A 13,205-nucleotide genomic window follows, 5' to 3' on the forward strand; every position below is an offset into this window, starting at 1 on the left:
TTCTATCTGTGAAGGCTCAACACATGATATAGAACAATGGGAGACAAGAGACATTGAATAAATTCATTAAGACTCTATTACACCCTGCCATTCTCCTGATCTTTACGAAAATCAGACATGACCTGAAATAGGACTTCAATATTCTACTTTCTTCCAAAGCAGACTTTACTTTCTTCCCAAGCAATAATACTAGAAATAGGGTGAAAAGCCTAATAAACTCCTATAATGAAAAACAATATCTCCCTAGGTTAGATCCTCAACAAAGTGACTTCTCAGCATCTATGAAGGAGAAAGAGATAGAAGAGGTTATTAATGCCATGAAGAACAGTAAGAACGTAAGAAGAGCCATGCAGGATCAGACCAAGGGTCCATCTAGTCCAGCACTCTGTTCACACAGCAGCCAACCAGCCATCGGCCAGGGACCAACAAGCAAGACATGGTGCCACAGCACCCTCCCACCCATGTTCCCCAGCAACTGGTGCACACAGGTTTACTGCCTCAGATACTGGAGAAAGCACATAATCATCAGCGCTAGTAGCCATTGATAGCCTTCTCCTCCAGGAATTTATCCAACCCCCTTTTAAAGCCATCCAAATTGATGGCCATCACTACATCTTGTGGTAGTGAATTCCATTATTTAAGTATGCACTGTGTGAAGAAGTACTTCCTTTTGTTTGTCCTGAATCTCAGCTGACAAACCAAAACCCTGAGCCTTCCATTTTTATTTTATTAGACATTTTTAAAAGTGTTCGGTAAAGTTCTTTGGTTTTGTTACCCTTACACATTTTGGATTCCCCTAAAGGGTTTTTAAGCTGGGTTAAACATACTTTATCTCCACATGGCACAAGGGTGGGTTTAACCCTTAAAAACAGCCCCAAAAGAATTTTAAATAAAATAAAATTAAAAAGTCAAATAAGATTCCCTCCTCCCCTTTTATGGCAGGAGGTGGTGCCAGGCAGGGATGCCAACTTTCCCCTCTGATCTCTGCTTAGAATAATTCACCTCTGTAATTCAACAAAATTGTTATATTCAGGGACTGAATGCAAAATTGGGAGAACTGAATACAAAAACGTTATTCTATGAAGATGACATGTTATGATTTCTTACCAAACGTGAAACATCCATCCTGAAGCTGATCTAGGATCCCCTTAATCTAAATTAAGGCTAATGCAGCAAAAATTGTTGTTTCATACTTATTGGATTCCCTTATCCCTCCTTTAAGCAAAGCATATCTCCTACGCCAAGATGTTGGAGGTATGGCACTGACTTTGCATCTCTGGCCTACATAATGTTGTTCTGGATTGTGGGAGCCCCTTTTTGAGCAGAGGTCATGGTATGTATCAGTCTTGCCCTGGAAATTAGCTTGAACTGTGCTAAATTACATTCTTAAATTTGGAATTTGCCCAAACACCGACGCAAGTGGATTATGTGAACACTTATGGTTGCTCCCATTTGTGCTGCAACACTGAAAGGACATGGTCACACTATCTGTTATACAATGGACTGAAGACTTTACTTCCCTCTCTGTATGTGACATGCAGGTGGATAGAGACCTATCTGGACTTCCCACACAGGTGTGTTTGCTTGATTTCTTAACTATACATATTGTCTACGGTAATATTTTACAGGAGCTTCCTTCCATATTTGATCTGCCTTCAAATCTCAAACCTTTTACTTCTTTCCTTCCTTCCTTTTCGCTGCCCCTTTTTCTTTATGGTTGCACTATATGTTGTTCAATTATAACTGAAAAAAATCCCCAATTAAAAACAATAAATAATAATTTAAAACCTTTTATTAGAACTTGTAGGGTTGTCTCCAGTGGTGGCTTTCTGCAATCCTTTTTCCCTTCTCCACCCAGCCGCCTGTGTGTCCTCAACATTGGCTCTGGATTGCTGGGAAAGGTTTTCGTGTTTCATGGAAAAGAGAGGGGAAAAGAGGGGAGGGAAAAAGAGAGGGTCAAAGTCCCATGATTGTACTAGGAGACTTCTGGTAGCACAATGTTGGATTTTACCCCTAGAGATTATATACTTGTTTATATTTGTATTCCGTCCTTCTTCTTGCTCAGTGCAACATTTTAATCTCACAGGAACCCTGAGAGGTAGACTAGGTAGAGAGATCATGACTTCCCATGGTATCCTGTGAACTTCCCAACTGAGTCAGACTTTTAAGTTGAGTTTCCCGTCTACATTCCAGCCCAGCACTCTATCCAGAGAACCATATTAGGTCTAAGTGATTTGGGAATTATGGCCTGAGTGACCTACAATATTTTTCCTTTGAAAGGGATACAATATTATTTATGTTAATGTTCTGACTATACGTACTGGGGTTTTCAGCCTGCTTTGCAAATGACATTTCCCCCCTACTGGTAATAATCTAATTGTAAGGTAGGAAACCGCTAACTTCTTTTTTCTCCTACAGAGCGATTGAAATGTAAAGTGCTAAAAAAAAAAGCTCCTAGAGAAGCGCAACGTTCAGCCCCAAAAAACTTCGTTCAGTTCTCTTAATAAGGTGTTTCTTTTTTGTAGGGTTTTTTAAAATACTGTCCTTTAGAATTCTATCCGTGGAAGATTCTTTCAGCTAGGTCAAAGAGTCTTGAAGAACACTTCCCATTGGGAAATCGCTAGCTGCTGTAAATTGATGTTATCTACACTTATATCAACAGAACTCCATGACTTATTCCAGATGAAGAACTGAGGAGGATTACTTCTAACAACTTAGCCTCTACATGAAACTACTGGGTGAGGTCATCCAGGTGCTTGGAGTGAGAAGTCATCAGTATGCTGATGACACTCAGCTATGCTTTTCCTTTGCTTCTAATCCAGGTGAGGCAATGAATACTTGAACAGTGGCCTGATTCAGTAATGATATGCATGAGGGCTAAGAATCCAAACCTCAGTCCAGATAAGAGGTTTTGCTGTTGTTTGGTGACACAGTTCAGGCCTTGGAAATATGGCATGGCCTGTTATTATCCCTACTATCTACACTATGACCCTAATCCAAATCTCCCCACCCCCGCATTGCTATTATTATAGAGAAGAAAGCATATGGCCAAAATTCCTGTATGTTTTCACCTCTTCAGCTAATAGGAGCTTTAGGGGGAAGGTTAGAGCAGGATTTTGGCATAGGGGGGGAATTAGACCCCTTATTCCCCATGCTACAAGCCCTCCTTTTAGAAGAAGTAAATAATATCAGTATATCCAATTATGGATCACCCATGTAGGGGTACCATGTGTCCAAGTTTATAGAAAGCAATTTTCTATTGGAAGAGCTGTCCAGTCCAAGTTCGGTCTAAAGATTAAAAAAAACAAACACACACATAAGAAGGGTGAGCAAGAGGAGCCTTAAAGTTGCTCATCCACTGGTAGCACCTGAACAGCAGACTGAGCAGGCCCACAGGACACCTGGCCACACTCTTTCCACTGTGGTGAGATCTCTTGAACTCCTACTTAATTTACAATAATCATATTGTAAATTGCATCTATACATACAAATTAGCATATGCGGATTTCATAGAAACACGTGCCTACTTTCTCCCTCTTTCTGCAGGATGCATTTCCTCTTTTTTGGTGATGCATTGGCTGGCTGCTTCAATCCAATGTAACATCTAATGACGTCCTTAATATGTGCTATTACTGTGTGTTGTTTTAGTAATATTGTTTTCGGTATTGATGGTTTATTGGAGTGTTCTATTTGATTTGAATTTGCAATCCCCCTTGGGAACCTTGTGCAGAAAGGTGTGGTGAAATTCCAAGGATCACAGTGATCATATAACACCAATGTCTTTCAGTCACAATTCTCTGTCTCTTGGGGTGCTTCCAGACACAGCTCTTTTGTGGAGTCCCCCTGCCTCATTCATGGAATTCTATGGTTGGGGATCTGAAAGTTAGCATCTTCTAACCCTCCCATGTGACCCCATCATTCCTTCCCTCTTTTTTTCTTTCCAAAAAATAATCCACTTTTGTGGAAAGGAAAAGCTGGAATGCCTGCACAATATCTTTTGATTAGTAGCACCAGGACCCTTCAGTCTGAAAGTTCCCTCTCTCCCTTTCTCTCTCCCTTCTTTTCCCTCCTTCTCTGGTAATAAGCTGTTGCTCAACTAGGAGTTAAAGCTTTCACAAGAGATCAGATGATGGGATCATAATGGTATGTGATGGACACCTAAAAACGTTTGAACCTCCAGAGAAACCTTATCAGCTTCAACCCTTTGTGCTGTGAATGTTTCTCCACTGATTTCTTCCATTAAATTGCACTTTTAAAATTAGACATTGAGCTCCATCATGTGCTTCAGGCTTTCTTATAAGCACGTCTGACAAGCTTGTGTGCTAGTAAACACTCATGAACATCTGTTAATTTTTCTCTGGCAAACATGCCTCCTGGTAGGCAGCAGTGCGTTCTGCGTGAAGCGTTCGGCTTTGGCCCCTCTCCCTTCCCATTACTTGCTTCAGCCAAAGTAAACAGAGCTGGCACAACAAAGCCATGCTGTGGAACCAGTTCAGTCTGGTGTGGATTTTGTATATCTTCTTAGCTTTTCTGAATAACTCGCTGTACCCTCATCCATGAGCCTGCATGTTCTCAAGATTTTTAGTTCACGACATATCCAAAAGATATAATAAATAATATAATAATTCTTTTATTATCTGTAATAATAAAAGAAACTGTGTTGTTTATTTATTTGTTTTGATATATATCTCCCTTTATTAACAAATAACGGGAAGGGGTGTATACGGATGTATTAAAACAGCAATTAAAGGAACCATGATCAGTTCTCTGCATTTACAAGTCCTCTTAGGCTAGCTGAATCTTAGAAATGAATATGCAGGCTAGATGTAAGACCTCCTCTCACCTTGAACTGCTGGATGTTTTGAGAAAAAGTGAAGGAATGGGATACTGCCTTGGTGCTCTATGCTTTTATACACAGTGATAATTATTAGTTATCTATTACCAGCCAGTTTAGTTTCTACTTTTTTCTGCCAGAGCTCCTGCACTTCAAACCACTGCATGATAGGCAGAAATCTTAAGAAGTGAAGCATCACCTCTGCTATTGCCCGTCTGTGTCAGGGGCACGCAACGTCACCTGTTGAATTTCTACCCATCATGCAATTGTCAAAGAAACAGCAGGAGCATTGCTGGGGGGGGGGGAGTTGGCAAACACAGGCCATGGGTCTGACTTTTTTTGTGCAGACATTGCTTGCTATGACAGCACCCATCCGCATGATTTGGCACGATCTTTTGTGCATGTTGAGGCATCGTAGGCTTGGTTTATGTTCCATCCATCCTGCCTCACAGCCAAGAATGGACAAATATGTCCATTTTAGTTTCTCTTAGTTTCACTAGTCTTAAATTTATCTCAATTTTGACAATTTCTCCAGTCTTAAGTTCAGTTCATCCCAAATGTTGAGATGAAAATTTGCATGAAAACTTGTAAGCATTTTTGGGCATACTTCTCCTAATGCATGCATTTTGCCTAATATGTGCATTTTTGCAAGCAATCTCCCTAATATAATACATTTTAACATTACTTCCCCAAATATCTGCTTTTTTAAAAAAAAAATTGAAGAACTCCTGTGCAAAATTTGGAAAAGTGCTAATTTTGAAGGATAATTAAGTTTTGATGTGACATTAGGCAAGTTCACATTAAAATGCTAACGGAAAAATTGTCTTCCCCATCCAGCCTCTCAGTCCAGTTCCAGGACTTGTTGGCTTCAGAGAGCAGATCTCAAGTTCACCCTAACTGTGCCCCCGCTGCCAGTGTGAATCCCCTGGAACATGCAATGGAAAGGTCTATCCGTGTGATTGCCTTTGAGGCTCTTGGCAATGCTGCCGCCCAGAGCAGCTGCTCATGTTAACCAGGTGCTGGATAAAGCCCAGCTAGTACCCAGAAGCCAGGCAGCGTCGGACATAACCTGCATGAGCCATGTAAATATCAGCAATAGGGCCATGTTCTTGAGTCTGGGGATGGAAATGGTCTGGGGACTATAAATATCTTGGCAGGAGGCAATCTATCCAGAAGCAAATCATCCCCAAATAATGAACTTGCACATGCATTTTTATTCTGTCACATCTCTCGCTGCCGTCTTAGTCAAGCAAGAATCTTTGTATTGACTTGCAATGTTAAATGTTTGCCCAGTTATTTCTGCTAGAAATGGTAATTATCAGGACTCATTATCTGTTGATCGAATAGTGAGCTGCTGTCTTATCATGCATTCTAAAAGAATGGCTGATTTCTGAAAATTCCTCTGGAAGGTTCTTATCTTTGAAAGAGCATGATTATTTCCTGGACATTAAAAATGACTCCTTGAGGAAGATCATCAAATTCTATTTGATGAGCTTTACTTATTATAAACTTCAAATCCCAGAACAAATATTTATATGAAGACCATTTTATCGCCTCCATCTATTCCCCTTTTTTTAAAAAAACCATGCATACATCTCAAAATTTGAAACCACTTTTGATCTGGCTTCTAAATGGATAGAAAGAGAAGATGCACCTTCTGCACTGATTTTATTTTTCTAGCTTCTTGACTTACAACAGAAAACGTTATCCTGTAATCCAACTTTCCCAATCTGGTGCCCTCCATATGGGTGGCTGGAATGATGGGCATTGTAGCCCAACACATCAATAGGGCATCAGGTCGAAGAAGACTGTTCTAAACTAATTAAAATGCCCCTAACAACTGGTAATAATATGTCTGTCATACAGAAATTGAAAGGATTTTTAGCCATGCCTTGCTTCTGTCTCATGTGGCGTTGGTTTGTATTTCCCCCCTTTACAGCATATTTCCATTGGTCTGGTCTTTACACTGCTTGCCAATTGTGGCCTCCTGTGAACCGGTGCAAAGTGCTGGGTGAGAAGGAAATTTGCATGGTACAATTTTCAGGCATGAGACTGCGCTAAATTCACAAATGGGAAACCTCTAGCCTGTGGCCACATCCGGCTGAAAGACATACTCTATGAAGACTGTCAGCTTCTGAAGGATCAACACTACAGAAAGATAGTCTTTCTCTAGTGCTAAGCAGGGAAGGCCTGCCCCTTTCTTTGTGCACAGAGAGATGTGGTGCAACCACTCCGTGCTTTTCTGTGCATGGAGGAAGCAGTCAGATGGCATCAGAGGGCAGGGCTTTGAGTGGAAGGAGGCCCTAGGACTTAGTTCTGTGTAGACATGCATAGAATTGCACTTTGAAGCCCGTTAAAATCAGGGAGCATAACCATGCTACATTGGGATTGTAGATTCTTGTTCCTTCTTCTTTATATCCCAGGTTCTATACTCCTCTATTCTTCTTCTGAACTCCCACTCATCCTTTGCAATTCACCATCCCACACCCTCTGGGCTCTATATCTGCTCCAATCATAGGCATGCATAAAGGTGTGCTGGGTGTGCCCAGGCACATCCTAATGTCTCAAGCAATAAACACTGAACTGAGGGGGTCACTGAGTAGGGAACCAGAGGAGGATCCAGATGCAGCAGAAACGGTCCTCCGGCTGCCCTCCAGCTCCTTCAGTGTCACTACCACTAGGGTGACCATATTTGGGAAACCAAAAAAGAGGACACCTAGTGTGTGGGGGGGGAAGCAGCTTTCTGAGTCCTGCAGAAAGTACGTTATTCCCCCGCCACCTTAAAGAACCCGATTGGAGTGGAGGAGGGGAAAGGATTTCATTCTGCACCACCACCATCCACTCCAATTGGGGCCTTTTCTATAATGTCCACGAATGACCCACTTTCCCCTTTAAGACCTCAATTGGAGCTCGGGGTGGGGGAATGATGTGCCTCAAGAAAGCATGTCATTCCCTCCTGCCATGCTAATGGCAGCCTTAAAGAGGAAGGTGTGTCATTCCAGGACATTATTGAAAATTATAGAAAATCCCCCCTGACACCATGGAAAGAACAAAAACCAGGACAAATCCAGGGAAATCCTGACAGTTGGTCACCCTAACTACCACCAGCAGTGCGCCATTGCTCCCAGCAGCAGGAGTGAAAAGGAATCCCTCTGCCGGAAACTTCTCTGCCAGAAGCCACGCTTCAAAGAGGCGAGAAGGAGGCCCCTGGAAGCTAATATCACATCATAAGCCCCTCCTCCAGCCAGTGTCGCCACAAAGCCCCACCTGCAATGGCCCTCCCACGGTCAGGCAAGCTGAACATGGAGTAAGCCTCATTGTCTACAGTACTTAATAAATAAATGAATACAAATAATGTCATTTTAGATTAAGTATGCAATAAATGTTCACTTTTTAAAAAAATATCCCAGGGTGCACACCCTAATATAATGTGCTGTACACGCCTATGCCTCCAATTGTACAAACTTGTTACAGTATAAACTTTTTGGTAAACCCATGCCCAGTCAATGTACGTGCTTTAAGACTCATAGCTGCAGCTTCCCAACCTAAGGGAAGCTCTGCCTCTGTAAACGCAACACAGTCTTTTTCTGTCACACACCGCTCACACAAATTACCACCACTACATTTAGCAGCACATGCAGACTTGTGGACAGGTTGAGAAAGGAAAACCAAAAAAGCGGGAGGTGGATTTAAAAAGATGAGAAAAGAGCTGAAATGTAAAGGAAAAGAAATGCCAAAAACATAAGACTGTAGATTGGATCTCAGGAGCTGAAAATGCGAGGGCGTTATGACTGGAGATCAGGAAGGTGAGCAGAGTTTAGTTTCAATTCTAGGTCGGAGCAGAATGGGAGGTTTTAATGGGAAAGTTGGAGAGGGAAAATGACTCAGTACAAGTTTGGAGAGACAGAGATAAAATGAAAGGCTAGAAAATAGATGGGAGGCGGATTATAAAGAGCTTTAACAATATAGCCTCACGACTAATAATGTTTTTCAGGAAATAATGAAACATTTCAAGGGAGTTTTGTGTGTTTACTCCACACACACAAAAACCTGGTCTTTCACAAACAAAGCAAGTGCTCTACCACTAGATGTCCAAGAAATCCACAGTGGTTTCAAATGACTTTGGATTTCTATGACTTCAACCTGTGGATTCTGCAGCATATTGACTTTTTCCAAATCGCGCAGATTCCGTAGACTTGCAGGCCGGTTTGGGTGGGTGGGGGTACACAAATTTGCACATGCATTAATTTGCACACTTGCACTAATATCCATTTGTAATAATTCATACTTGCACTAATGGACATTGGTACAAGTGGAACAAACTTCTTATATATCTCTAACAATAATAATAATCTGATTCTGTCCATGAGAGGCCTGCCTGATGATCTGCCAAACACAGATAGAACAAATTTAATAAAATCCATACATTTACTACCACTGAGCTACAACCTTTCCCCAAGTCACTTCCTCAACACTGGCACCAAACAAATTAAAAAAACAAAACAAAAACACTAACCTACCATCTATTAGATTGTCTATCTGCCTGAACTGGTCACTGGTCCATCTAATCCAGGGGTGCAGAATCTCTTTCAGCCAAATTCCAATTTGGATGGGTGACCATATGAAAAGGAGGACAGGACTCCTGTATCTTTAACAGTTGCAGGTGTCATTTTTATGCATGCAGCACCTCCTGAAATTCCCTCTTCATTACAACAGCTAAAGCTGCAGAAGCCCTACCCTCTTTTGTATCTGGTCATTCTAGTATAGCTCCTGCAGCTTTAACTGTTGTGATGAAGAGGGAATTTCACCAGGTGCTGCATGGATACAAATGACACCGGCTGAAATTCCCTTTTCTATTTGATTGTGAAAGATACAGAAGCCCTGCCCTCCTTTCCATATGGTCACTCTACATTTTGGAGAAGTTCTCGGGGGCCATATTCCAGTAGTCGGCAGGCCACAGGCAAAAGAGGCAGAGCCCCGAAACAAAAGTACCCAGGTATTGTAGCTTAAAGCTCTTACTGCCAGTAATTAAGTCTTCAGAGAGGCATTTCAGTCTTTTAGACTGGGGAACAAACTGTACAAAAGCTGGGAAGCCACCCAACAATCACTGGTTGGAGTAAGGGGAGGAGCCAGGGAAAAGGGGGTGTGGCCTTCTGGGGAAACCTGGAGGGCTGGATTGAGACTCCTAGACAGCCAGATTGGGCTACGAAGCCTGAGGTTCTACACCCCTGAATAATCCAACATTGTCTGCTTGACTGGCACAAGCTGTCTCTAAGAATTCAGACAGTCGTCTTTCCAGCCCGGCCACAAGAAACCCTTTCTGGGTAGAGAGACAGGAATTGAACCAGCAGCCTTCAGCTATGGTCTACCTGTCTGTTGCACCTGCTGACTGGTCGGTAGACAGTGTCACATGCCCATGTCCCTCTCTTCCCCCACCAGCAATTTTCAGAGGTTGAGTGCCCTTTGCTGTGTTTGGCTACATATACATAGCTGATGAGGAGCTGCACCAGTGGTCCTCCGACTGTTGCATTGCCCTTACTAAGGGCAGGTGCACATGTTGCATTTTGGACACGTTACATTAACTTTGTGTTTGCCACCCAAATCACATGACCCATAATGCTTTGAACTGCTTATTACATGTTGAGTGTCTTCATGGCTCTTAAAGGAGCTGCCAAGAAAGTCCAGCTGAAGCTTGGAGACTCTCAATGTAATGGCGGCAATCCACCTGGCAAGTAATTACAAAGGTCATGTTGGGGTAGGGATCACTGCCCGTGGAATTCAGAGTATTTATTTGGGCTACTGATGAGGCTGATAAGGGAACAAAAAGACCAACCTTTTGGAGGGGGACAAAAAAAGCAAGACCTCGGGCACCCACCCACCCCATAGAAACTAGAAGGTAGGAGACAAGTGATTAGAGGACATGACAGGTGACAGAATATACTCAAACTCACTACAGTTAAATTCAATATCTTGTACTGTCATTTATGCTGTCTTTATGATGATGCTTTGCTCCTTGTTCCCACAAAACCCCTGCAGCATCACAGCTGTGGGGTGAGGACGATAAATCCCAACAGCAGCAGGCTATCCAGCCAGAAAAACTGCAGCACCAGCAGCCATTCGGCTCATCTAACCCTCCCTCTGTGCTGCCTTCCCGCACTTCCTGCACCCTACCCTGGACTACCTTGGGCTTCGATCCACCCCCAGGCCACGACCCAAAGCAAGGTCACCACCAAAAGATGGAGGAAAGAAGGTGGTGACCTTGGAGCAAAGGAAACGGTCGTGGCAAGTCAGCAACTTTTAAAGCGTGCAGTTTTGGGGGTAAAGTCCATGGTGGCTGCAACTTGGCAGCTGAGTAATATAAACAATGCAGCACCAAATCACAGCCAGAACAGGCTAAACAGGGCATATAGACCAGCCCGTTGTTGACGCAACTAAAGAGAAAATGGATATAAAATTAGAACACACCAAATTTTTGGTATTGAGTCCTTCCAAAAACTGGAATATGAAAAACTGCACAAACTAAAACTATTCCATTCCCCTACATGTTTTTCTTCTTTTTTCAAGTAAGTATTCCTGCTAACAAAATCCTCAATAATTATCCCTTTTTGGTAACTTCTGTTTAAAATTTTCAATCAAAAGTAATATAAACAGTGTATGAATTCTCAGTTCCTTTGGTTGGAAAATTACACTGTGTACATATTGAGTTTAAAGTGTCTGGAGTAAAAAAAAAATTGCTTGATCCAAGAAGAAAGCTTTCCCTTGTAATCTAACATAGTAGGAAGTGAATGAATTCATGTGTAGTTTAGATTGGGAAATCAAAGCAGCTCCAAATTCTAGCAGTCCTTTCATTATCTAAAAGTAAAAGGCAGACAAACAGCACCATGTAATTATTTTAATTTTAATGCCATGCTTCCCGTAGCCACACAGCAAATCGCCTGAATGTGTTCAATCTGTTCACTTATCTGGATCTGAAAATATAAATCATTTTAAGGCAATTGCACTTGTGAATGAATCCACTGGAAAATAGGTACCTTCTAAGATGAAATGAGTTATGCTTGCCATTCTAACATAGGTCAGCTGAGAATGGCAAGATGAAAAATACTGTTTAAGACATAGGGGGATCCTTTGCCCATAATACATGTCTGAAGGTTTCAAGAAAATGAAGAACATTTTTCTTTTTTTACAAGTCACAAATCTTTAAAACAAAACAAAACACCACTACTCGGATTTATATCATCTCATTCTATTCCGGTATCATTTTGAATTCCCCTAATGATAATTTCATATCAAATGTGAATAGAGCCAGAAGGAATAAGGCTAAGGATTTAAGCAAGTACAGTAGAAGGATTGTTGAATATAAAGGATAACACAGTGCTGAGTTGCTATTCATGGGACAGTGATACAGTGAGTGCACTGTTTGGAAACACTTGCACGTTAGTGCAAGCAAAACAGGAGGGAGATGCTCCTCCTTTGTCCCACATGAATTCAGGTTATAGTTGAGCTCCTTCCCAGGACTTTAGAGGTTATGTTTTCTATCCCAATTTAAAATCACTGAGAAGTCTCCATGAGTTGCTCTGAAATGAGGTCCTTTCACTCTGGCTTGAATTGCTCCATCATTGCCAGCAATACTTTTGTTTCAAGCTGGAGAAGCAAAGTGTCAAAGGGAATTCAACACAGCCTCACGCCTCAGTTTCTGCTCCCAAATCCCTGCAGCTTAAAAGTCTTGGACTCCAAACCTATTCAGGTTTATTCAAAAGTAAGCCCCACGATGTGCAGTGAGGCTGACTCCCAGGTAAGCCTGGGTACGATTAGATTCAAAAGGGCTGATTGTGTCCATAGAGGCATTTAAAGATTTGGAGCTACTTTTAGCAATGGGAAAAGCTGGGAAACCACCCAATGAACTGGAGGTGGGAGAAAGGAAGTGAGGGAAACCCAGAACCATCTGGTGATGTGGGGAAGTGGGTTTGGCCATCTGGGAAACCCTAGTGGGCCAGACTGAGACCCTGCAGGGCAGGAGTTCCTGATCCCTGGATTAGAGGGTAAGGCTCTACAGAAAGACACACTGAACTTAGTAGGAATTATTTCTTACTGCACAGTTGCAATCCTCTCAGACTTATTGCCTCATTGCAGAAAGTGGGAGTTACCTCCAAGTAAACAGACTAAAACATTGCTTGCTCCCTTGCTTTTAATCAACAGCTGAATAACTATTAAAAACAGGGTATGTTTTGATACAGCTTAATGCAGCAGAACTGGGAAAGTTATCAAACACACCCCTCCCATGGTAAACATTGAAGTGAGTGACACTAAAATAACATGTTTGCCACACCATCTTTCCTATGTTCTGAAACAGGGAGTATGTTGTGATGTTTTG

Source organism: Elgaria multicarinata, chromosome 6 (assembly GCF_023053635.1).
Source record: "Elgaria multicarinata webbii isolate HBS135686 ecotype San Diego chromosome 6, rElgMul1.1.pri, whole genome shotgun sequence".
Classification (NCBI taxonomy): domain Eukaryota; kingdom Metazoa; phylum Chordata; class Lepidosauria; order Squamata; family Anguidae; genus Elgaria; species Elgaria multicarinata.